The sequence below is a fragment of the Chenopodium album genome, chromosome 1 (genome assembly GCF_948465745.1).
Source record: "Chenopodium album chromosome 1, dcCheAlbu1.1, whole genome shotgun sequence".
In the NCBI taxonomy this organism is placed as follows: Eukaryota; Viridiplantae; Streptophyta; class Magnoliopsida; order Caryophyllales; family Amaranthaceae; genus Chenopodium; species Chenopodium album.
Genome location: NC_137834.1, coordinates 64,305,777 through 64,330,012, shown reverse-complemented (window position 1 = coordinate 64,330,012; position 24,236 = coordinate 64,305,777). Strand labels below are relative to the sequence as shown.

The 24,236-nt window shown below is 36.2% G+C and overlaps 1 long non-coding RNA gene across 1 annotated transcript; it reads left to right on the top strand.

Moving 5' to 3' along the window:
• Nucleotides 1–19,263: 19,263 nt before the first annotated feature.
• LOC145595479 (uncharacterized) lies at nucleotides 19,264–20,838 on the top strand. The gene is made up of 3 exons (XR_014102967.1): nucleotides 19,264–19,417; nucleotides 19,499–19,600; nucleotides 20,712–20,838. It is a non-coding gene; the product is annotated as an uncharacterized LOC145595479 (long non-coding RNA).
• Nucleotides 20,839–24,236: the final 3,398 nt, after the last annotated feature.

Here is a 24,236-nt window from a genome sequence, read left to right as displayed (position 1 = left end):
CTGGTGGTGCTAAAATTGGGGGACTTTTGAGATAATCTTTGATTTTCTTACAGGCCTTTTGGCATTGATCGTCCCATTCATGTTTTCCCTCTTTTTTTAGTTTTTAAAATATTGGACCGCAAGTCATAGTCAATTTGTTGATGAATCAACTAATGTATTGCAATTTGCCAAGGAACCCCCTAATTTCTTTTTCTGTTTGAGGGGGAGGCATGTCAACAATTGCCTTTATTTTAGAGGGATCGATCTTAATATCATGTGTTCTTACTACGTATCCGAGTAACTCGCCGGAAGTTACTTCGAAGGTGCATTTTTGTGGATTCAATCGCATTTTGTATTCTTTTATGCGAGTGAAAAAATTTGCGTAAAGCTTTTATATGTCCCATTCTATCTTTGGACTTTACTATCATATCATCCACATACACTTCTATCTCTTTATGTATCATATTGTGCAAGAGAGTCGTAGCCGTTCTTTGGTACGTAGCTCCTGCATTTTTAAACCAAATGGCATGACTGTGTAGCAATATGTACCCCAAGGGGTAATAAAGCATGTCTTTTCTTCATCTTCTTTTGCCATTAAAATTTGGCTGTAACCTGCGTATCCATCCATAAAGGATAACATCGCATGTTCAGCCGTGTTATCTACCAATATGTCAATATGTGGTAGAGGAAAATCGTCTTTAGGGCTAGCCTTATTATGGTCCCTAAAATCGACACACATGCGAACTCGTCCATCCTTTTTGGGGACTGGGACGATGTTAGCCACCCATTCTGGGTAATTACATACGCAAATGAAACCAGCGTCCAATTGTTTCTGTACTTCTTCTTTTTTTTAATGCAACATCTGGTTTCATTCGTTGAAGTTTTTGTTTTACTGGTTTTGAGGTAGGGTTCAAGGGAATGGTATATTCCGTGATTTCCCTACCTATTCCAGGCATGTCCTTGTATGACCAAGCGAACATGTCTTCGAATTTTTTGAGAGTCGATATGAGAGTCGATTGCTCTTCCGGATTTAGAGTTAAGGCAATTTTGACTTCTCTTTTAATTTGTTTTCATTGGTTCCTATATTGACTATTGTAGTTTCTTCAATGATAGGGTTCTTTTGTTCTCGTTCATTCATTAGTTCAACCAATTTATTAATGTCATCATCTTTATTAGATTGATTGTTATAGCATTCGAAAGATTAAAGAGAAGGCATATACTCAAAAATAGAGCTCATATTATTAAATTAAAAAAAGAGTACATCAAGGGAAGAATCCTTTTTGGGATCCTTATCCTTAGAACTAGAAAATAAAGATTCAGTATTGGCCACAAGGCCTAAATTTCCAGCTTCCCTAGAGTCTATGCTAGATTCATCGTCTGATTCTTCAAGCATCTTCCCTTCGCCTGTGATGATCTCCAATTTATCGCCTTTGTGATTAGTCCATTTGAAAGATTTCCTCCATCCATGCTCAAAGGTTTCATTAGAAGTGGTAATCAATGAGGTTGGGTCAAAAGCTTCATCTTGAATGGCATTCTGATTGGTCATTGTAGCGACATGATTTTGCTCTAGTCCAAATAGCAAGTTAAATGCTTGCCCATCATAGCACCCTGGAATTGGGCGTTTTGATTCAACGATTTTAAAATCGTCATTCAAGAAGTAGCAATCGTTGAATATTTTGAATCCATGCTTCTTGATTCCTTCCAGAACTAATGGTTCTGGAAAGTCGTAGCATGGGTAATCTTCTCCCTCCCTAAGGAATTGTCCATTAAGGGTTCGTCGGTAGGATGGGAGTAAACTGACTATCCCTTTCTTGTTGTTATCTCTACGTGTTTTGTTTTTTGCATCGTGAGACTCTAGTTCTTCTTTGGTTGGTTTATATCCCAATCCAAAAGAGAAGCTTTTCTTTGGGATAGGAAGTAAGAGGGATTTCTTCATTCCCATTCCCAAAGGCATCCTAGGAAAGTAATTACTCTTGAATAAGATGTTATTTACTATCTTGGTAGAATAAGGATCAAGCTTGAATGATTTTTCAAGGCTTTCTTCCATTTCTATTGTGTAGATTGGCTTTGCGGCAAATCCCCACATGTCCTCTTCATCATTATCATGGTTTATTTCCAAAAGTGATTGGTCATTTATAGCTATTTTGAGTGGAGAAGCATGTATAGTCATAGGAAGCCCTTGATAGTTCAACCTAATCATTTGATGAAGTGAGGATGGTATTGTGCCAAGCTCATGTATCCAAGGACGTCCAAGTAGAAGGTTGAATGTAGGTTAAATGTCCATAACATGGAATTCAACCATCTTTTGAATTGGGCCTGTGGTAATTAGTAGCCGAATAGTTCCACACACCGATCTTCTCGAGTTGTCATAGGCCCTAATACTTTGTGTTGTTGATTGAAAGTCTTTTTCTGGATTAAGGCCTAAATACTTCGCAGTTCGCAATGGGCATAAGTTTACAGCTGACCCATTATCTACCAAAGTAAGAGGGATGTTATACCCCTTGCACCCCACAGTTAAGTATAATGCATTAATGTGGGTAGTGTCTTTTGAAGGCAAATCATCATCAGTGAAAATGATTGATTTATCGGATTTTTTGCTAGTAAGCAAGCTAACGAGATCCTGAGGGGTCGTGTCTGTGCTTACATACAAGGCCGTTAGAGCATTCATAAGAGAATTCCTATGTTCTTTAGAAGTACTTAAGAGTTCCCAAACGCTAACATTCGCCTTGAATTGGCGAAGTTGCTTAACCAATGGATCTTCTACCTCAAGTGGAGGTGGTATTGTGTTTTGCATTTGACCTTGAGTTTGATTTTGTGTGGTCGAAGATCTATTTGGTGGTGGTGGTGCTTGATAAACTCGCTTAGAACAAGTTAGATGATCTACCTCATTTGGATTAGTCGTAGGACTCACAAACCAACTTTCTTTTAGAGGCTTTGGATGTGCCTCCATTTCAAGATGTTCCATGAGTTGTGCTTGATGCCATTGTTCATCCAAGGAGAGATTTGATAGGTCTTGCGACTTCCCCAAGAAATGATCCCAATCAAGCGCTCCATTTGTCTCATTTTGTAAACAAGATGGAGGTTGGACGGTGGCATACTTAGAGACATATAAGTCTTGAAAGTCGTCGCCCCATAATCCACATACTTCGTTAGTTTCCCCTATGAGTATTGTGGCTAGAGGTTTTTGATAGGTGTGATATAGTCCAAAGGATTGAACGTACCACTTCCCATATAATCCTCATCAATATGAAACACCCCTAATGGGGATGCATTATTGTTAGGTTTGGGCGTGGGAATTCTCCCATCGTCTACTAAATCTTGTATTTTGTGCTTTAAGACGTAGCAACGTTCAGCATCGTGCCCAACGCCCCTATGATAAGCACAATAAGCATTACCATCCCATTGAGGAAGGCTTCTTTCTGGTGGAGTGAGTGGTGTTGGCCCTGTTGGCGCAAGTAAGCCTTTTTCACTTAATATTTTTAATAACTCTTTATAGCTTACAGGAAATGGTTTAAATTTTCTTTCTTTTATTCACCTCCTTCTAGGATCATTATTGTATAGATTTGTATTATTATATTGCGTGGTGGTCGCAAATACATCAATAGAGGATGATGTATTATCATTCCCCTTTTTGTAGTTATTCTTAGGTTGATGATGATAATAGGGTTTATTTGCTTTTTCTTTAGCAAGATCATCTTCAATCCTAGTAGCCACAGAATAGACCTTTTGAAAAGTGTCTAGACCAAGGTAGCGTAGATGTTTGTTGTACTTTTCATGACAGTTGTCGATGAATTTTTGTATCAACTCGAGTTCAGGTGGCCTTTGGGCAAGGTGGGCCGCCTTTTCTCGCCATCTACCACAGAAATCAAGGAAACCTTCATCGTCGCCTTGCTTAAGCATTTCAAGCTCGCGTAGAGTTGATTTGAACTCTACGTTACTCTCATATTAGGTAATGAAAGCCGAGAATACATCTTCCCATGTTGTTTTAAATTTTGGATCCAACCCATAGTATCATTCTCTCGCGGTTGGGTCTAAAGATAAAGAGAAAGTCAAAGAATAAAGCTTGGGATCAACTCCCTTTAATGCCATGGTGCCAGTAAAACACATTAAGTGGTTTTGTGGATTATTAGTCACCTTAAATATTTGCAAGTCCGTAGCTACGAACTTTTCTGGCAAAGCAAGTCCCGAGGGAGGAGCAAACTTTTTTGCGTCGAAGTACTTGTTCCCCATGGTGGAACGAAGAACAAGCTTATCTAACGACTTTTCTTTGACGGATAATTGTTCCATCTTTAGTTGCAAGGCTAGAGCCTCGACATTTTTCTTTTCGACTTTTTCAAGCTTCAGAACCGGCCCTAAAGGAAGTACGAGAGGATAAGTTAATCGATACGCTTGTTTAAAAGAAAAAAAAAGAAATAACGCAAAATATATTCGCACGAGTAACATCACCCTTAAACAATTTTCTGATTGAGGTATTGTTCGAACGAGTCAACTTGTTTTTTGAGAAATCAAATTGACTCGTAACAGTGGGCGCGCGGAAGAGATTGAGTTACATACGAACGTTGCGTGCAACCAAATCAGTTGCGCTGGTTAGGGTCGCGCAACTAATTAAGTTGCGCGCGCCACATGCTCGTAAATTCTTTTTTTTTTAAAAAATTCAAGCGCTTTTTTTTTTGTTTTGTTATCGGTTTTTTTTTTGTTTGTTTCTATGTTACCCTTCGAATATGACTCAAAATTATGAAGAGACTACTTCGTAATTGGGAACCTAGACCGAAAAAAAAGAAAAAGAAGAAGACTATCCTAACACGTTGCACATACTCACATAAGCACATAAAGCATATCATAAGCCAAGATTCACGTATTGCCATTCTAAGGTCAAAGAGGCTTGGGTGTCCAAAGGTACCGTATCTTAAGAAACGATGCACAAATCAATCACTCAACGTGTTGACTCATGATATTGTCCTCCCAACATTTTGTTGGTGATATGGGTGGGATGATTGTTATTGATTTTGGGATATAAGCCCAGTGTTGGTGACCCCTAATCAATGAGCCAATCCCAAATGGTTAAAGTGTCCTAGACTTATACATGATGCAATGTTGATTGTTTGGTTTTCACTTTTGCACAAAAGGAAGATATTATGCTTTCGAGTCTCGCTCTCTAACTAGAGATTATCCAAGTTAATTCTCGTTACAACCCATAGGCAACCTAGTGTTGTAACCCTTGGACCATAACTAAGAACTAATCATGTAACCTCTAAGTCCCCAGTGGGGTCGCCACTATAAGAAGGGCGATCCCGACATAAGGAGGTCCTTTCTTAGATGCCCATGGCCGTTTAAAAGCCTAGGAGTTTACACTTGTTAGAGTGTATTAGGAGTTCAATTCCTGACTGTTTGGGAGACCTTGAATTAGAAATGATACTCTCATCACGCTTTTTTGTAAGAAACAAGTAGGAGTCGCCAATGAGTTTTAGGAAAACTCATAAACCTTGTTCATGCCTTTCTTTCATGTGGAGTTCATGGAATAATTAGCACGAATCGTAAGTTTACCCATGCCCAAATTGGTATACATAAACCAGAAATGATTTCAGGAGGGAGGGTACTTAAATAATGTTCCTTTTAGGGAGGAATCGCTATTCTAGCCCTAGTACGACCTCTACTAGCTCTTCCTTTTTTTCAATTTCATTACCAAACAATATATGCAACGCGATACCTAAAACTATGTTAGTTAATTTTATTTACACAAGTTAATTCACGTAGGAATTACATTGTAATAACATCGTTATTCTTTATTTAATCAAATTCGTGAAAAGAAAAAGAAAATAAATAATATTCGCCTTGGTTTAAGTGATCAACCAACAATTAATTATCCAATTCTAATCTTTATTTAACGCAAGATACTATGTGAAAATAATTAATTAGTCCTTTAAAGATGATCAAACAACCCTAATTAATTAATTAAGGTTCCTTTAAACAAGAAAATAAATGTGATTTATCTAAGTGCTCGGGAATTTACCACTTCTCTTTGCTAGATCTCCGTTTAGAACACTTATGGACACCTTCTTGTTGGGGAACCTCCACCGTAGTAATAAAAGATCAAGGGGTGAGTGTTTAGGACAAGAGGGTTTAGGTAGCACAAGTTCACAAGTATTTGGCCAGAGCTTTAGGTTATTTTCTATGTGTTTAAGCCTCGGATTAAGCCTCTATTTATAGGGAATGAGTAGGTTTAAGGTTTTGAACATTCTGCCGCAGCAGGTATCACGCGCAACAGGATTAGTTGCGCGTGGCATACCAGCGCAAGTGATTTAGTGCGCTACTATGGGCAGCGCACACTAGTGGAAAAAATCTTATTTGTAACAAGCTATTCGTAACGGACATATGATTTTCCGTTACAATTAAGTCATTGTAACGGGCAAATTCAATGTCCGTTACAAAAAAGTTGTGAATTGGCAGGAAAAGGATTATTCGTAACGGACAAATTGGTACCCGTTACGAATAAGTTGTTATTCGTAACGGACAGATTGGTGCCCGTTACGAATAAGTTGTTATTTGTAACAGGCATTATTCTGCCCGTTACGATTAACTAACTAATCGTAACCAACAAATATTGCCCGTTACAAATAGAAAAGTCAACAGAATTTTGACCTTGTTATTTGTAACTAACATGGGGTGTCCGTTACGAATAAGGTTTTAAAGTAAGCCCTAAATTTTTACTTTCCCCTTTCTCACTCCCTCTGTCAAAAAATTTCTTCTTTCTCTCTCCAATATTGAAGCAGCTCCCGCGCGCAACGTCGTCCTCACCTCCCTCAACTCCATTGAAGGAGCTTCAAGCTCAGTTCAATCTTTTGCTCCTCTCATTCTCACTCTTCTCCTCCATTGAATCGCACTTTGAGTTCTCCATTATTGAAGCGCACTCCGAGTTCTCCATTGAAGGGCTTTTTGAGTTCTCCATTGAAGCGCTGTCTGAGTTCTCCATTGAAGCGCTCATAGTTCTCCATTAAGGCGTACTCTTTCTCTCTCCTCCCCTAATTTCGTAACCCTTGTTTGAGTTTGCTTAATTGCAATTACTTAATTATAGGTTTTATTTTTTTCCCCAAATTAATTGATTGATTTTACTATTTTCCATTTGTTTTGGGTTTTATTATGTTTTAGTTTAAAAGCCTTTGAATTTTGAGGTAAGTATGAATTAATTGATTGATTTTTTCCCCAAATTAATCCTGCAATACTTCTCCCTGCACTAGGAACTTCTACGTGCATTATTTTTGACTGTTTGGTGGATTGTCTAAAGTGAGGTTGAAATGTACTGTTATTTTTTTGAGTGCAACTATGAATTTTAGTTACTGGTGAGCTACAAACAGACCAGAGTGGCCTGTTCTTCTGTAACTCTGTATAGTTCTAATAGGTTTGCTTCAATAAGATTAGAATTTGTACTTGTTATATGGAGTAAAAGATCACTAATTTTGTTAATTTTTTTGTTATACATTCTGTCATGAGAAATTCAGCATGCTCATTATTTTGTTAAATACAATGTAATATTTTCTCTCCCCCACCTTTCCTTATGATTTTGCAGAATTTATCAATGGGTTAATAACTTGATGCCTAATCGGATAGTACTTTGCTTTTTGTTGGTTGAAATTCTTTTGGAATTTTTAAGGGACTACTGGTTTAATAGATATTCCAGGTCAATTTATTAAGAAGAAGAGAAACAAAGGGAGCCAAATTCAGTATTAGTCTTACTACAATGATATTCCTGGCCATTTGTTTGGAAATGGAAACTTACTTCTATTTAATTTGATTTTTTGATTTTGCTGGGAAATGGGAGTGACTTGAATCTGATGTTTCAGGAGCAGCTCGGTCCTTAGCTCCCTCAACTCCATTAAAGCAGCTCCGTCCTCATTTCAAGATGGTGATTTGATGCGGCTTAAATCTGACAATTTGGTATGAGTAATTAATTGTTTTGTAGCTTGTTTTTTTGTTTAATTAGTACATTGCATTGAGAGTTTCTTTCTTATGATTTTTGTTTAATTTTCTTCCAATTTTCTGCCAATTCAAATGTGTTAATATTTATTATGCATTATATTTTCATATGCCTACATACCCGTTCAAGATTTACTCATTAGGAGTAAATCTTGAATAGTCCCCGTTTGGGACTGTTCTTGGAATTGTATTCTCACTTAGGATGTAAATGGTTGCTTGTTTTTCGGAAGTAAAGGTAATTTTGTGTTAGCATTCCCTAATGTGTTCTCGGGGTACATATGTAATTAAGAAATTAATTACATCGTGTACTTTGAGAACCATAGGGAAATGCTGCCGAAATTTCCTTAGGGCCGAAAAATGGTCAACCATTTGCTAATGAGAATACACTTCCAAGGATGGGTTAGGTTGGAGCGATAAGGACCTTTGGAATCATGCATTTGGAATGTGTTGATATGTGATGTTGAATATAATTTGTTTCTTAGGTTTTAATCATACATTTTTAGAAATGGACCGTCGTTGGATGTATAGTGGTTCTCGAACCACACCTAAATACTTAGCCGGGGTCAACGAGTTCTGTAGAATCGCAGTGCAACACCAATGGAGTACACTCGTTGAACAAAGGCTAACTAAAGCAAGACCTATTTTCTGCCCTTGTCGTGATTGTAACAATGTGAAGAGGTGGGAAGACATTACGAAAATAAAGGACCATTTGATTATTCGTGGGTTTATGCCAGACTACAGTATTTGGTATTGGCATGGTGAAAAATTTCCTCCCGCGGATAATTCTTCTATTAACGACAATGAAGCTGATGAGAGAGAGCCGAATGGTTTTGATGATAATGAAGTGGGTTTTAATGATGATGTTGAGGAAGACAGGATAGAAGAGATGATAGACAGGTTAGGCGATCATGTTAATGAAGATTCTCATATATATGAGAATGTGTCGAAAGCAGCTGAGACACCGTTGTATCCTGGTTGTTCTAAGTATTCCAAGCTTTCTGGGATTTTAACTTTATATAACTTGAAAGCGAAGAGCGGGTGGACCAACACTAGTTTCACTTTGTTGTTGGAAACCCTCTCTGATATGTTTCCAGAAGGAAATGACATTCCTAAGTCGACTTACTATGCGAAGAAGTTGATGTGTCCATTGGGTTTAGAGTACACCAAGATCCATGCATGTCCTAATGATTGTGTGCTATATCGAAAGGAGAATGAAAAATTGGATGCTTGCCCAAAGTGTGGTGTGTCACGATACAAGCGAGAGGGCTTAAATAAGGATCCCTTAAAGTGGCCACCAGCAAAGGTAGTATGGTATCTTCCTATAATACCAAGGTTGAAGCGCCTGTTCTCAATTAAGGATGAAGCAAAGAAGTTGGTTTGGCATGAAAATGAGAGGAAGAAGGATGGGTTGATCAGAAACCCAGCTGATTCGTTGCAATGGAAACACATTGGCAAGACATTTCCAGAATTCGGGAAGGAGCCGAGGAACATAAGACTGGCATTAAGTACGGATGAGATGAATCCATTTAGCACTCTTAGTAGTCAACATAGTACATGGACTGTTCTTCTGTCAATATACAATCTACCTCCTTGGTTGTGCATGAAGCGCAAGTACATCATGTTATCACTTCTAATCCCAGGTCCTAAACAACCTGGCCATGAGATAGATGTTTATTTGGAGCCCCTTATTGACGATTTGAAACTGTTGTGGGATGTAGGTGTTGTGACATTTGATGCTCTTTCGGGTACAAATTTCAGATTAAGAGCTATGGTGTTTTGTACTATTAATGACTTTCCTGCATATGGAAATTTGTAAGGGTACAAAGTCAGAGGACAAAAACCATGCCCTATTTGTGAGGATGACATGCAAATTACACGCTTGAAGCATTGGGGGAAGAATGTGTACATGCATACCAGACGATCACTTCGTCGAAATCACCCATACAGGAAGATGAGACAACAATTCGACGGGCATGTTGAGAAGGGAGTGAGTCGTGAGCCATTGACAGGAATTGAAGTGTATGAGAAAATTAAAAATGTTAAGACAATCTTCGGTAAGATGCACAGAGAGATACCGAAGAAGGGTGTGTTGTGGAAAAAAATGTCTAAGTTGTGGGATCTGCCTTATTGGAAGCACTTGTCGGTTCGACATTGTCTTGATGTTATGCACATTGAAAAAAATGTTTGTGAGGCACTAATTGGGACTTTGTTGAATATCAAAGGAAAGACAAAGGATGGTGTTAATGTGCGTAGAGACATGAAGGAAGCCAAAATTCGACCTAAGTTATGGGCTGAGGAAAATGAAGCAATGAAAAAAGCATTTTTGCCCCATGCGTGTTATACATTGTCTAGAGAAGAAAAAAGGATCTTTTGTGAGTGTTTGAAAGGAATCAAGGTGCCGACAGGGTATTCGTCGAACTTAAGGCGTTTTGTTTCTACTACTGATAAGAAAGTTGTTGGTATGAAGTCCCATGATTGTCATGTGATGATGCAAGTGTTCATGCCAATTGCACTCCGAGGCCTTTTGCCAAAACATGTTAGGCATGCTATTGTGAAGCTTTGCTTGTTTTTCAATGCAATTTGCAGTAAGGTGATAGATCCAAAAACACTCGACGATATGGAATATGATATTGTTGAAACATTATGCAAATTCGAGATGTATTTTCCTCCTTCCTTTTTTGACATAATGACTCACCTTGTTATGCACTTGCCTCGTGAGATAAAGGAGTGCGGTCCTGTATTTATGCGTTGGATGTACCCTTATGTGAGGCAAATGGGTACTTTAGCAGATAAGGCAAAGAACAGAGCAAATCCTAAAGGGAGCATCGTGAAAGGGTTCATAGCAGAGGAAGCAGGGAACTATTGTTCAGTGTTTTTAGCTAAGGCTAAAGAAATTGGGATTCCGACTTCTCGTCACGAGGGAAGACTTCAAGGAAAGGGTACAGTAGGTCGGAAATTGGTTAAACCTCCACTTGATTGATATAAGAAAGCCCACCGATTTGTGCTACAAAACCTATCTGCAGTTCATCCATATATTGAAAAACATCTTCATGAGTTGAAAATTCACAATCCCAAGATCAGCTCCTATGCGTTGATGCAGGAGCATAATCGCCACTTTGTTGAGTGGTTTGAAGGCCAAGTGAAGCTTGAATTGAGTAGAGATAAGAATGTTTCTGAAACGATCAAGTGGCTTTCACGAGGTCCACAACCACTTGTGTATACTTATGAGGGTTACGATATCAATGGATTTACTTTTGCCACTTGTCGTCAAGATGAAAAAAGTGTGCAACAAAATAGTGGTGTTAATGGGTTGCATCTTCTACTGAATACTCAAGTTCTAGGGATACAAGGCCAGTTGAAGCTACACAAGCATATTACGGTGTCATTCAAGAAATCTGGGAGTTGGATTATGTTGATTTCACAATTCCTTTATTTCGTTGCACATGGGCTGATAACCGTCGTGGTATGAAAACCGATGAGTTATTTGGATTCACCTTGGTTGACTCTAGTCGTTATATTGATGGTGAAGAGCCTTTTGTATTAGCCTCACAATCGAAACAAGTATTCTACATCAAGGATAATATAGATCCGCAATGGCGTGTTGTAGTTGAAGGCAAGAGAAAAATTGTGGGTGTGGAAGATGTTGTGGGTGAAGAAGAGTATGACCAATTTGATGACATTCCGCCTATAACAATGGGAGTGAAACCTCTACAAGAAGGGGAAGATATTGTTGGTGATGTAGAGTATGATCGTGAGGAAGGGTTAGTGGTTCCTATACCTACAACCAAGGTTTGTGTTATTGTATTCCTTTAACAATAGTATTTTTTTGCAATTAATATTGAATTTATTAAATTGGTATATATCTAAATCATTAATTTTTGTATTGTATAGTATTTACATTAATATGATTTTATTGTTATGATTTTGATTCTATTCTTGTTAATTTCATTCTTTGTGTAGGTGTAGGCATACTACAATGGAAGAAAACATAGATGATCATGATGGACAGGAACAATCTGGTGACATGGATGCCTCCACTTCCCAAGTAAAATCTTCTACAAAAAAGGGACGAGGCCCGTCCAAATCAGTCCAAACAATTACACCCATGTTCCTCGAATTTGATGAGTTTGACATGCCTATTGGAAAGTGGGAATCTGCTTATGGGAAGAAAATTGGTAATTGTGCTCAAAGAGTTAACATTAATGTGAAGGGATATCCGAAGTATGATAAAGTTCAAAAGCAAAACTTGTGGGAGGAGAGTCAGGTAATTACGATATAAATATGGTTTATTGCTCTAAATTTAACGATACTTATAATTAATTATGAATATTAACATTCTCTAATTTTGTAGCGGAAGTTCCACATTGATGATCCCAAGGGTAGTAAAGAGAAGAAGTTCCACGAAGCTGTTGGTGCTAGATTTAGGAAGCACTAGTCTTGGTTAGTTTCACGATTCATTACTAAGGAAACTGCACCTCCGCCTGAATCACCAAGTGCAAACATTAAGACCTGGGAGCTTTATGAAGGTTACATCACAGAAGAGCAATGGAAACAATTTGAGACATATTGCTATACAGATGAATTTAAGGTGTGTAAGATATTTTGAAAGTATTTTTCACATATATACTTTATTTCAACTACAATACTACTTACAATAGCTTTCCATTTTGTAATAGGCTCTGAGTGAAAAAGGCAAGGAAAATGCAAAGAATAATAAGCATCGCCACCATCTAGGCTCCAAGAGTTATGAGAGGGCTCGAGTTGATTGGAGTAAGACCAATAGAATTCCAGCAGAATCTTCAACCTACAGCACCACAGAGTCCACAACAAGCTGTGTAATGAGTGAAAAGCTCAAAAACCGGTCTCTTTGTTGGATTTTGGCCCGTCAAACTCGTAATGCAGATGGATCGTGGGCTATAGACCCGAAGAATGCCGAAACCCAGCAAATAGCCAATGCTATTGTAAGTGTTGTTCTAAGTAACCAAGTATAGTTTTTTTTTTCAGTTACTTGTTTATACTTTTGAGCTGATCAGTGATCAGGCCTTTTCTGTTTATTGCTCATTCCCTGCTTCCTGCGTTGTTTAATGGGATTTGCAAAAATTGAGGCCTTTTCCGATCAGTTCTAATCAGTCCCGATCAATTCTGAAATTACAGTTCTGATCAGTTTCGATCAGTTCTGAAATTACAGTTCTGATCAGTTCCGATCAGTTCTGAAATTTCAGTTCCGATCATTTCTGAAATTTCAGTTCTGATCAGTTCCGATCAGTTCTGAAATTTCAGTTCTGATCAGTTCTGATCAGTTCTGAAATTTCAGTTATGACCAGTTCTGAACAGTTCCGATCAGTTCTGAAATTTCAGTTCTGTTTAGTTGTGCTGTGACCGTTGTGACCCCTTCACCATCTCAATTAGTGCTGTGCTGAACTGTTGATGATATTAAATAATTAAGATAGCTAAGAGAATTTGTCCTTGCCTTTTCCTGTATGCATGGTTAAGTAATTTATGCAATTAAGATAGCCTTGATTGTTGTTGCTTGCTTAGTTGTTGTTGTGACCGTTGTGACCCCTTCACCATCTCAGTTAGTTGATGAAGGCCTTATCTACCAATTTTCCAATTGTTGAACATAATGGGGGTACATATTATCTAAATTTCTTTACTTGCAAGAATTATCATCTGGGCTATTGGCAGTAGAAGATTGAGCGCAAAGTTGCCTTAGAATAGTGATTGAAATCATAAGAATCGACTAAAGTAGGTTGATACAATCAAATTTGCAGCACAGACAGACATTCATTGTTTCTTGCTCTTGTTTATGCAATCAAAGTACTTTCTGTCCTGGCTCTTGTTTGCACTCTTCTTCTTTGTTTCTCCTTATTTGATTACTTACTTCTACTATATTCTCTGTTTTCCCTATGTTCCCCTCTGTCCCTAATCTGAATGTGGCTCACCATGTCGTAGTAGTGGTAAGTATCTGTCTTTGTGCAAATAATCAAGTCCAACAATCATGTCATAAGCTCTTCTGAAATTTTAGTTCCGATCAGTTCTGAAATTTCAGTTCTGATCAGTTCTGAAATTTCAGCTCCGATCAGTTCTGAAATTTCAGTTCTGATCAGTTCCGATCAGTTCTGAAATTTCAGTTCCAATCAGTTCTGAAATTCAGTTCCGATCAATTCCGATCAGTTCTGAAATTTCAGTTCTGATCACTTCCGATCAGTTCTGAAATTTCAGTTCTGATAAGTTCTGAAATTTCAGTTCTGATCACTTCCGATCAGTTCTGAAATTTCAGTTCTGATAAGTTCTGAAATTTCAGTTCTGAAATTTCAGTTTCATCCTATATTAGGTGTGTTTTGATTTTGGTTGATGTACATTCAACCTACTATTGCAATCAAAATTTTCAACACTGGTGTTAAATGAATGAGAAGCATTATATTTCATCATTCCAGTTCAAGGTAATACTTATGCTGAATTGATAATAATAATTCGAGTATTTCGTAATTTATGTTACATATTTAGTGGGTATTTTAATAATTCTCTTAGCTAGAAATGAGCATTTACACCTGAGCTATATACTATGCAGCAAGGATTTCATGACTTGCAAATAATGCGAATTGCTGATTGTCATATAATTGCAGTGTTAAGGGTCAATTCTTTGACTGCTGGAATTTTTGAATGTTCTGATTTAGCTGTTCAACTTTTCTTTGGTATTGAATCAACAGGAGAAGGATTATATGAAGTCCTTGGACTTTCTGCTAACATTTCTGTTTCCTTGCATAAACATAACAAATAAAGGACTATTTGCATATTTGTTGAGTTAGGACTGTTTGATTCCTTTAGTGTGTGTTCTTTGGGTGTGTCATAGATTTTTCAAATGCATAAGTTTGAAGGGTACGTTGTGTGAGCTGCGAAAGCTCGCTGGAGCTTTAATTTGAGTTGATTCAGTTGAAAGAATGGACAGTATTAACAAGGTAGAACTTGTTTTTGATGGACAGTCTTTGAATCCTTTTCCTGCATTAACAACTACTCTTCCTTTCTCTCTTTTTATATATGTTGTAGGCTACAAGTCTATTCATGGATATCATTTTTTTTCAATTCAGGTTCTTGTTCTGCCATATCTTATATATGTTTTTTTTTAATAGTTGGAAAACTTGCAAAAGAATGATGAAGGAAACAATTCAAGTGATGTTATTGGTATGGATGCCCTCAACAAGGCTTTAGGAAAAAGGGATCACCGCGGGCATGTAAAAGCACTAGGAAGGTGTGGGGTTGGAGTTAGTCACACACAAGTATTTGGGAAAGGATACAAAAAGGGTAAATCATCCGGCTAAGGTGGATGCTCATTAGAAGAGTTAGAATCAATGAAAGCTACCCTAACTCAAGAATTTGAGGCGAGGCTAGAAGAAAAGGTTGAAGAGAAGCTTCAAGAGAGGATCGAAGAGAGGATCAAAGAGAGGTTGGAAAAACGGGTGGCAATGGAGGTGAAAGCTTATCTCGCCAACTTACTACCACAGATGACCGGTGACATGGAGGCATTTCAAGGAATGTAAGTGATGACGAACATGGAGGCAACACAAAGCCCTCGTGTAATAGAGGTATATGTCTTTAACTAATACTAAAGATATGAATTTACATGGTTAACATGTATAATATTGATAAGTGACTTTTATGTCACTTTTAGGGTGTTTATTGAGTCGTATTCCGACTTATTTTCCAATAATTTCACCTTTTATATCCTTTATTTCTATTATTTTATTATTCTCGTCTTTTATCTTTATTTTGAGTATTTTTGTAATTTTCTATAGTTTTTAGTTTATTTTCGTGTTTTATTTTATTTTATTTTATTTCATTTAATTTTATTATTACTTTAGTTTTAGCATTTTATTTTATTTTATTTTATTTTACTTTATTTATCTTATTTTATTTTACTTTATTTTATTTATTTTATTTTATTTTCCATTTCACCCTCGTGTTTTTGGTTGTAGGTGTTCCGGGTTTCAAAGTCATGTTCGAGTTCAAAGTCCGAGATCCGAGGCACATGATTTGAGCCAACCCCTGCTGCCAGCTTAACCATCACCACACCATCCCTTAACCTCCACCACACAACTCCCCTGCTCCCAGCTCCTCAACACCACCAGCCCTCACAACAAAGCTGCCCACTCACACCATCTCCATCACCAACAGCAACAGCAGCGACAACAACCATCAACAACACCAACAGCAACAGCAGCCTGCTGCCCTAATCATCACCCACGCAAACCACCTGCAACCACCACCTCTGCCACCATTTTAACCCCCGTCACACACTCACCAAACCACCACCAATCGCACCTTCAACACCACCTCTCAGCCCTCTCAAAACCGCAACCACCTGAACCACGCCCTTCCCCTGTTTTCACTCGCAACAACAACAATCATCAACCAATTCACCACTTCACCAATTCGCACCAATTAAACCACCCCTGCACCACCGTCACCTCCCAACCAACACCACCAAACCGCCAGCAATTACCACTTCTAACCAGCCCCCACAACAACCAATTAAACCAACAATAACCACCCAAATCACCACCAAGTTACTTACCTCATAGCCGCGCAACTCATACCATCTCAAGCCCCAATTCGCGGCCGCGCAGCCCTGTCAGAAAGCGCACACAATTGAGTCCAAAATCAGAGTCGAGGCAGAAGCTTTGCGCGACCTCTGTGCGATGTCTGTGCGGGCGCGCAATTGTGGGTTAATCACGAGCTTTTCACGTGATTTTTATGAAAATCGGAGGGCCACGATTTGATGCTAGATGATAATGGATGCTTGCGATGGTGGTGATGATGGTTGCGTGATGATTGATGATGGGGTGTGGTGTGGCGTGAAGCAGGGGATTGCATCCCAATATTGAAGCAGCCAAAATTTCGAACAGGAGGAAATCGGGTTGCTGAGGGAATTGGGGATTTTGGGGTTTTTTATTTTCTTTTAATTTCATTTTATTTTTATTCCCTTTTTCTTTTTCCCTTTTTCTTTCTTTTTTTTTATTTTATTTTCTTTATTTTGTTTTCTTTTATTTATTTTATTTTATTTAGCCTTGTATATAAATACCCTTTTGGGGTTATTTTCTCTCAATTTTCACTTAACAATTAATTTACCCTAGATTAGATTAGATTAGTTTAGCTCTTTTATTTTCTCTCTCTTAGGGTTAGATTAGGAGTTTCTCTCTCTAGTTTAGGAGTAGTTTAGAGAGAGAAAGATTGGATTTTTCATGGAGTTTTTGGGATTTTGAAGAAGCAAATTTGTGGATTTTTCCTCTCATAAATTCAATGAGTCTTCCTAACTTTCTCTCACATTTATTGCTTTCATTTATTATTGTTTTTGCTTATTTATTTGTTTATTTGAGTAGATTAATTAGTTTAGTTGTTGATTCTTGCTTTTATTATTATTTTACCTTGTTTTCCTTGTTTTTGTTCACCATGTTAGTTTAGGTTTTGTTCTAGGGAAATGGATGAAGGTTATGTTAATTAATTTAATGATTGATTGTGGTTAGTATGAAATTGTTTCTTGATTATTGTGTATGGATGATGCTTTTATGGATTAGAATCTTTCTAGCTAATTGATTTTATGCTTTTAATTGTGTTTTCAATCAATTGTGCGAAAGTGAGTTGTTTGAGAGCCCTAAATTCCTCCATATCTTTGCTAGGCTAGTTGCACGAGAGTGAATTAGTTTAGTAGGATTATTAACATGTTTAATTGCGCGAGAGTGAGTTAAATGTGTAAATCGTCCTAATTGAGGTCATTTTCATCTAATTGTTTGATGTTGTTGAATGCATTGATGTAATTGGATTCCACTTTCCCTAGTTTTAGTTATTTGCTCTTAGTAGTGTTTAGTTGAACCTTTCTTTACCTCACAAGCTTTCCTAGTAGTCTAGTTAGCACAAATTGATACACTTAGTCCTTTTGGGTTCGACCCTTTACTTACCCCTATACTCGTATTAGGGTAGTTTAGGTATTTTAAATTGTTAATTTGATTAGGGTTAGTAGACTAACGACATTACCTAATCCCTCGATCAAATATTGATCGAGTTTTTTGTAATATGTAGGTAGCCATTAAATGTCGCCTAGCATTGAAAGATGAGTACAATCAAAATTTAGTGGTTGTGGCAGATGGAACGGTATATCCTGTTACCGGTGAAGTTACGCACAACCTGAAGATGTTACTTGATCATTATAGGGTTAGTGTGGACAAACCTTATCCCGACTATGCCCTCCTCGATATACCGGTACCGTCTCCCGATGGTGTGACTAAGTTGGGAAAAGTCAAGTCTTCCTTTGTACTATGGCCCATAGACATGGTTTTTTTTTTTTGAAGAAGAGGTATATTCTCCTACTATTAACATTAAATCCCATCATTTTTGTATACTTTATCTAGACTAATATTCACCTATTTGTTAAGGTTTCACCATCGCCCAAAAAGAAGCATAGATCTCGCCAAAGCAAAGAAGGGGACGATAGTTGTGGTGTGAAATCAAGGCAATCTACCATCAAACCCACAAAATTCCTACCACTTGAAGATAAAATTGTCGATACTTTTGGCGAGGGGTGTGAGTTGTTGTATTGGTTAATGAATTCTGATGATGCAAAGTATGATACAACATCGGTACTTTTAAAGGCCTCAATGTTTAATTTTGATAGCGACAAACAGATTTGGGTAACCGCTACCGATGTACGTGAATTTCTAAGAGGATCGTGGGCTAATGTTTCATTGATTCATGTTTATATCATGTAGGTTACTTAATCTTCCTTTACTTTGGTTCTTATATTCACTATAGTAATATTTTTAATGCTATAATGCTGAATTTTTTGTTTTCTATGTCTTTATCATGTAGGTATTTAGTAGACAACTTCATCGACCTTTTCAACAGGACTGAGATCACATTCTTTTGTCCTCAACTCATTTCTGAATCTTCAATTAAGAATGATTACCTTGAAACTTATACATATGTGAAGAATACATTTTTGCATGAAGTAAGAAATACGGGTAAATGTTGCAAATTCATCGTGGCTCCATATGTCGCAAGGTTCGAAATATGTTTTTTTATTGCCACTAAACTTAATCATATAAATGATATGTTGTTCACCAATTTTCCAATACTCTAACTTGTGTTTTTCTCTTAATGATGTAGTGGTCATTGGGTTCTTGTGGTGGTCGATCTACAATTAGGTTTAGCTTATGAGTTTGACTCTATGAAGCTACCTAAAGAAAATCCACGAAAATTGAAAATTGAAAATTGCCGAGATTATGATGACGTGAGCCACAACCTTGAAATTATGCCCTAGTTTCTATATCATTTTTGTATGTGGTGTTGTAGATTATTTTGTTCTAAGTGTTAGAATATATATTATTTTTGTAGGGCTTATAAAGTATATCTGGCGAATCTCACAGGGAGTGAATTGAAATCACAAAGGCAAAAATTGAAATTCATACAAATGGAGGTAAATACACTACTCACCCCATATTGTTATACATTGTTCACTTTGATAAAAAAATTTATAACTATTTGTTATATATACTAGTGTGCTCAACAACAAGGAGGCGTTGAATGTGGCTACTACATTATGAGATACATGTATGAGATTGTTACTTCTCACTTGGAGTGCAAAGGTGTCTTAGAAGAGGTTAGTAGTTTTTTTTTGCAAATTTTGAAACCTTTTTAGCTCTATACGCTCCCAAGAGTAAAATAATGGTCAGTTGTTATTGATTTCAATTCATAAAAACCAAAATATAAGGTAATTAAGGATGTTTAGTGTTATATTGTGTTAATTTGAACAAATACTTGAAAGATGGTAAAGGTAGAAGTCCCTTAGACAATTTTGAAGCGTTTTTGGCTCTATACGCTCCAAGAGTGAGATAATGGTCAATTTTCATTGATTTCAATTCATAGAAACCAAAATATTAGGTAATTAAGGATGTTTAGTGTTATATTGTGTTAATTTGAACCAATACATGAAAGATAGGAAAGGTAGAAGTCCCTTAGGCCATTTTGAAGCCTTTTTGACTCTATACGCGCCTAAAAGTGAGTAAATGGTCAATTTTCATTGATTTAAATTCATAGAAACAAAAATATAAGGTAATTAAGTATGTTTAGTATTATATTGTGTTAATTTGAACAAATACTTGAAAGATGTGAAAGGTAGAAGTCCCTTAGACAATTTTGAAGCGTTTTTGGCTCTATACGCTCCCAAGAGTGAGATAGTGGTCAATTTTCATTGATTTCAATTCATAAAAAGCAAAATATAAGGTAATTAAGGATGTTATGTGTTTTATTGTGTTAATTTGAACAAATACTTGAAAGATGGGAAAGGTAGAAGTCCCTTAGGCAATTTTGAAGCGTTTTTGGCTCTATACGCTCCCAAGAGTGAGATAATGGTCAATTTTCATTGATTTCAATTCATAGAAACCAAAAAAAAAGATAATTAAGGATGTTAAATGTGTTACATTGTGTTAATTTGAACCAATACTTGAAAGATGGGAAAGATAGAAGTCTTTTAGCACAATTTTGAAGCCTTTTTGGCTCTATACGCTCCCAAAAGTGAGTAAATATTAACTTTTTATTGATTTCAACTCATAGAAATCAAAATATAAGTCAATTAAGGATGTTATGTGTTTTGTTTCTATATTATGAGTTTTATTTCTATAATTTGGTTCATCACATTTATTCTAATGATTGTTTTTATTATGGATTGTTTTTATTTTGTAACCTCTTTCATATGTTTTTTTTTTCAATAGGATTTTTGTCCAAGGACCGCCCCGTATGATGTTGACGAGTTGAATGTGGTTCGAGAACAATGGGCGCAATACTTTAGAAGTAAATATTTATTGAATGCATAACTATTAGCTTAGGTAGAAAACGAAATATTTTTAGTGTTACTACTTGTATATGTTGGATAAATTTATACAAGTTTTTATTTGTAATGTGTTATTACTTCAGTTTTTATATTACGTCGTATTAATTTTTACGAAAGATTGTTCGGTATAATTGCTTATTTACAGGAACAGGTATATTATAACAGGTTTTAATTAATATATATTAATTATATATAAATACATGCTGTCGAAATTAAATAAAATGAAAATTTAATTTAATAATTATTTGTAACGGGCAGCGAAATTGTCAGTTACAAATAACCAGTTATTCGTAATGGGCACTTTTGTTGCCCGTTACAAATAAGTGTTAAATTATATACAATAAAACTCTATTCGTAACGGACATTTAAAATGTCAGTTACAAATAATCACTTATTCGTAACGGGCGTTTTAGGTGCCCGTTACGAATAAGGACTTATTTTAATACAAAAAAAATTTATTCGTAGCTGACATTTCAGATGTCCGTTACGAATAACCCCTTATTCGTAACTAACATTTAAAATGTCTGTTACGAATAATGGGTTATTCGTAACGGACATCTGAAATGTCAGTTACGAATAATGGGTTATTCGTAACGGACATCTGAAATGTCAGTTACGAATAATGGGTTATTCGTAACGGACATCTGAAATGTCAGTTACGAATAATGAGTTATTCCTAACGGACATTTGAAATGTCAGTTACGAATAACTCATTATTCGTAACGGACAGTGCCCGTTACGAATAACAATGGCCATCCGTAACGGCCGCATACGTAACGGACGCTGCCCGTTACGGATGACCCCTTTTTGCCCGTTACAGATGAGGATTTTTCCACTAGTGGCAACTGATTTTCTTGCACGCAACATTATGGTAAGATTCGATTTTATATTTTTATAAAATTCTTAATCTTCCGCGAGCGCATCTCTGGATGTTGCGCTGGGTGTCGCGCGCAACTGAATTAGTAGCGCGCGCCTGCCTAGCGCGACTGATTGAGATGCGCGCGGATTTTCTTGCGGCAGCATTAAAATTTAACCTAGGTGCTCCTAAATCCGTCATTATTGGGTTTTAAGCACGGGCTTAAGCCTAATATTGATATGATTTAGTTAATTGGACCTTGTTTCAGATTTGTTTATTTAGTTTGGGCTAGTTTTTGTGTTTTGTGGCTTAACCAGTTATCCATAAGCATTCTTCACTTCAATCTAACACGAAGATGGTTTTATTTATCGTCATTGCACTTCCTGTCGGGACAGGAGGCCAAAAGTAGATGTCTACACATGTCTTCATCCTCGACCTCATCCGCCTGATCATCTGCTTGATCATCCATCTTCACCATTATGAATATATATTCATCATTCTTGTATTCCTCGTCCACATGAATCTCATTGCTTCTATCATGCTCATCATTCCGATCAAGATCCCTACTGTACTCTCCATCTTCACCGTGCCAAATACATACATGGTATAATCCTAAACCCATGACAAAATACATGATCTCTTATGATTTCAACACTATTAACCACCTTCACATTATTACAATCAACACAAGGACAATAAAATCCTTTGTCACCCATTTTGCGTTGATAAGATAAAGCCCTCTCACAAAACTCTTGAACCCCTTTCCAAAATTCCAACGTATCACGTCTACCATACATCCAACCATGATCCTTCTCCATTTAATAAATTGTCTCTAAACATATAAAGCAACATATTATGAATAATGTGTAATTGCTACATATTTTATGTAAATCAAATTCAAGTACACATTGTGAATATACCATTCATATAGTGAAAAATGCATGTTTCCAAAGGAGCCTTATCACTCCAACCTAACCAATTATTGAAGGTCTACTCTCACTAGTGAATGTATGTCAACTTTCCAATTTTAAGGAAAATCCGGCAGCATTTCTCCCTAGTTCTTCAAGTACACAATGTAGATATTACTTACTCACATATGTACCCAGAGAACATGGTGAGAAAATGGTAAGCCAAGATGTTCCTTAAAATAAAAAAGAAGACAGACATTCACCACCTAAGTGAGAGTACACATTCAAGAATAGTCCCAACCGAGGACTGTTCAAGACAGCCTTGAACGGGTATATAGGCATATGATGATGCAAGAATTCTATATATTGTTGTATTTATTTGTAATTAAACAATATATATACAAGTTGTAATATCATGAAAAAACTTTTATTAAATGGATAAATATAAAGAAATATAGCTTATTAAAGTTTATAATTCATAACAATATAGCAAATACAATGGATGTACACTTTTGAACTTCCCACTTAAGCTAAATATGTAGACATGTAGTCTTCAAGGTAAACTCGTGCTTCACATATGAATCTATAAAAAAAACAAAAATTATGTTAAATATTATATATGTACTACTTCTTTCTCATAACATGTCTATATTACCTAGTCTAGGGTGTCTAAGGTTTGAAATTGCATCAAAAGAGCATTTTAATAAGTTTTAAGACGCATATTATCAAAAATAGCCCAAATATGGCCTATATGACTTTTATTTAGCCCTTTTTCTACATTTCTTATCAAAAGATCTATTTCTTTTTCATCTAATGTCAAAATAACCTAGTGATAGGTGTCAAAAGCTTGAAATGACATCAAAAGTGCATTTTACTAAGTTTTAAGATGCATTTTATCAAAAATGGCCTAAATATGGCCTATATGACTTCTATTTTGCCCATTTCCTACATTTCTTATCAAATGACCTATTTCTTTCTCATAACGTGTCAATGTTACCTAATTTTAGACGTATAAGGCTTGAAATCACATCAAAAGAGTATTTTATTAAGTTTTAAGATGCATTTTACTCAAAATGACCCAAATATGGCCTATATAACTTCTACTTTGCCCATTTTCTACATTTCTTATCAAATGAACAATTTTTTCTCATAGCATGTCAATATTATCTAGTACTAGGTGTCTAAGGCTTGAAATCACATCAAACGAGCATTTTTATTAAGTTTAGAGTATGTTTCAACCAAAATGACCTAAATAAGGCCCATATGACTTCTATATATTTTGCCCATTTTCTATATTTCTTATCAAATGAACTCTTTCTTTCTCGTAACATGTCAATATTACCTAGTCTTATTGACATGTTATTTTTATTGTAAATTACTTGATTCTTCAAAAATATCAAATTTATTCCACTACATTATATTTTAAATAATCAATTCAATAAACAAACAAGGTTACTAATAATTAGTTTATTGAATAAAATGAAGATTAATTAAAACAAAGTTCTTACAAAAATTACATAATTGAATAATATAAAAATTAATTAAAACAATGTTACTATTTTTTTTAGCTAAATTCACAGTTCAACCAAGTTATAATAATTCACAATTCAATTAAGTTACTATATTTTCTTAGCTAAATTCA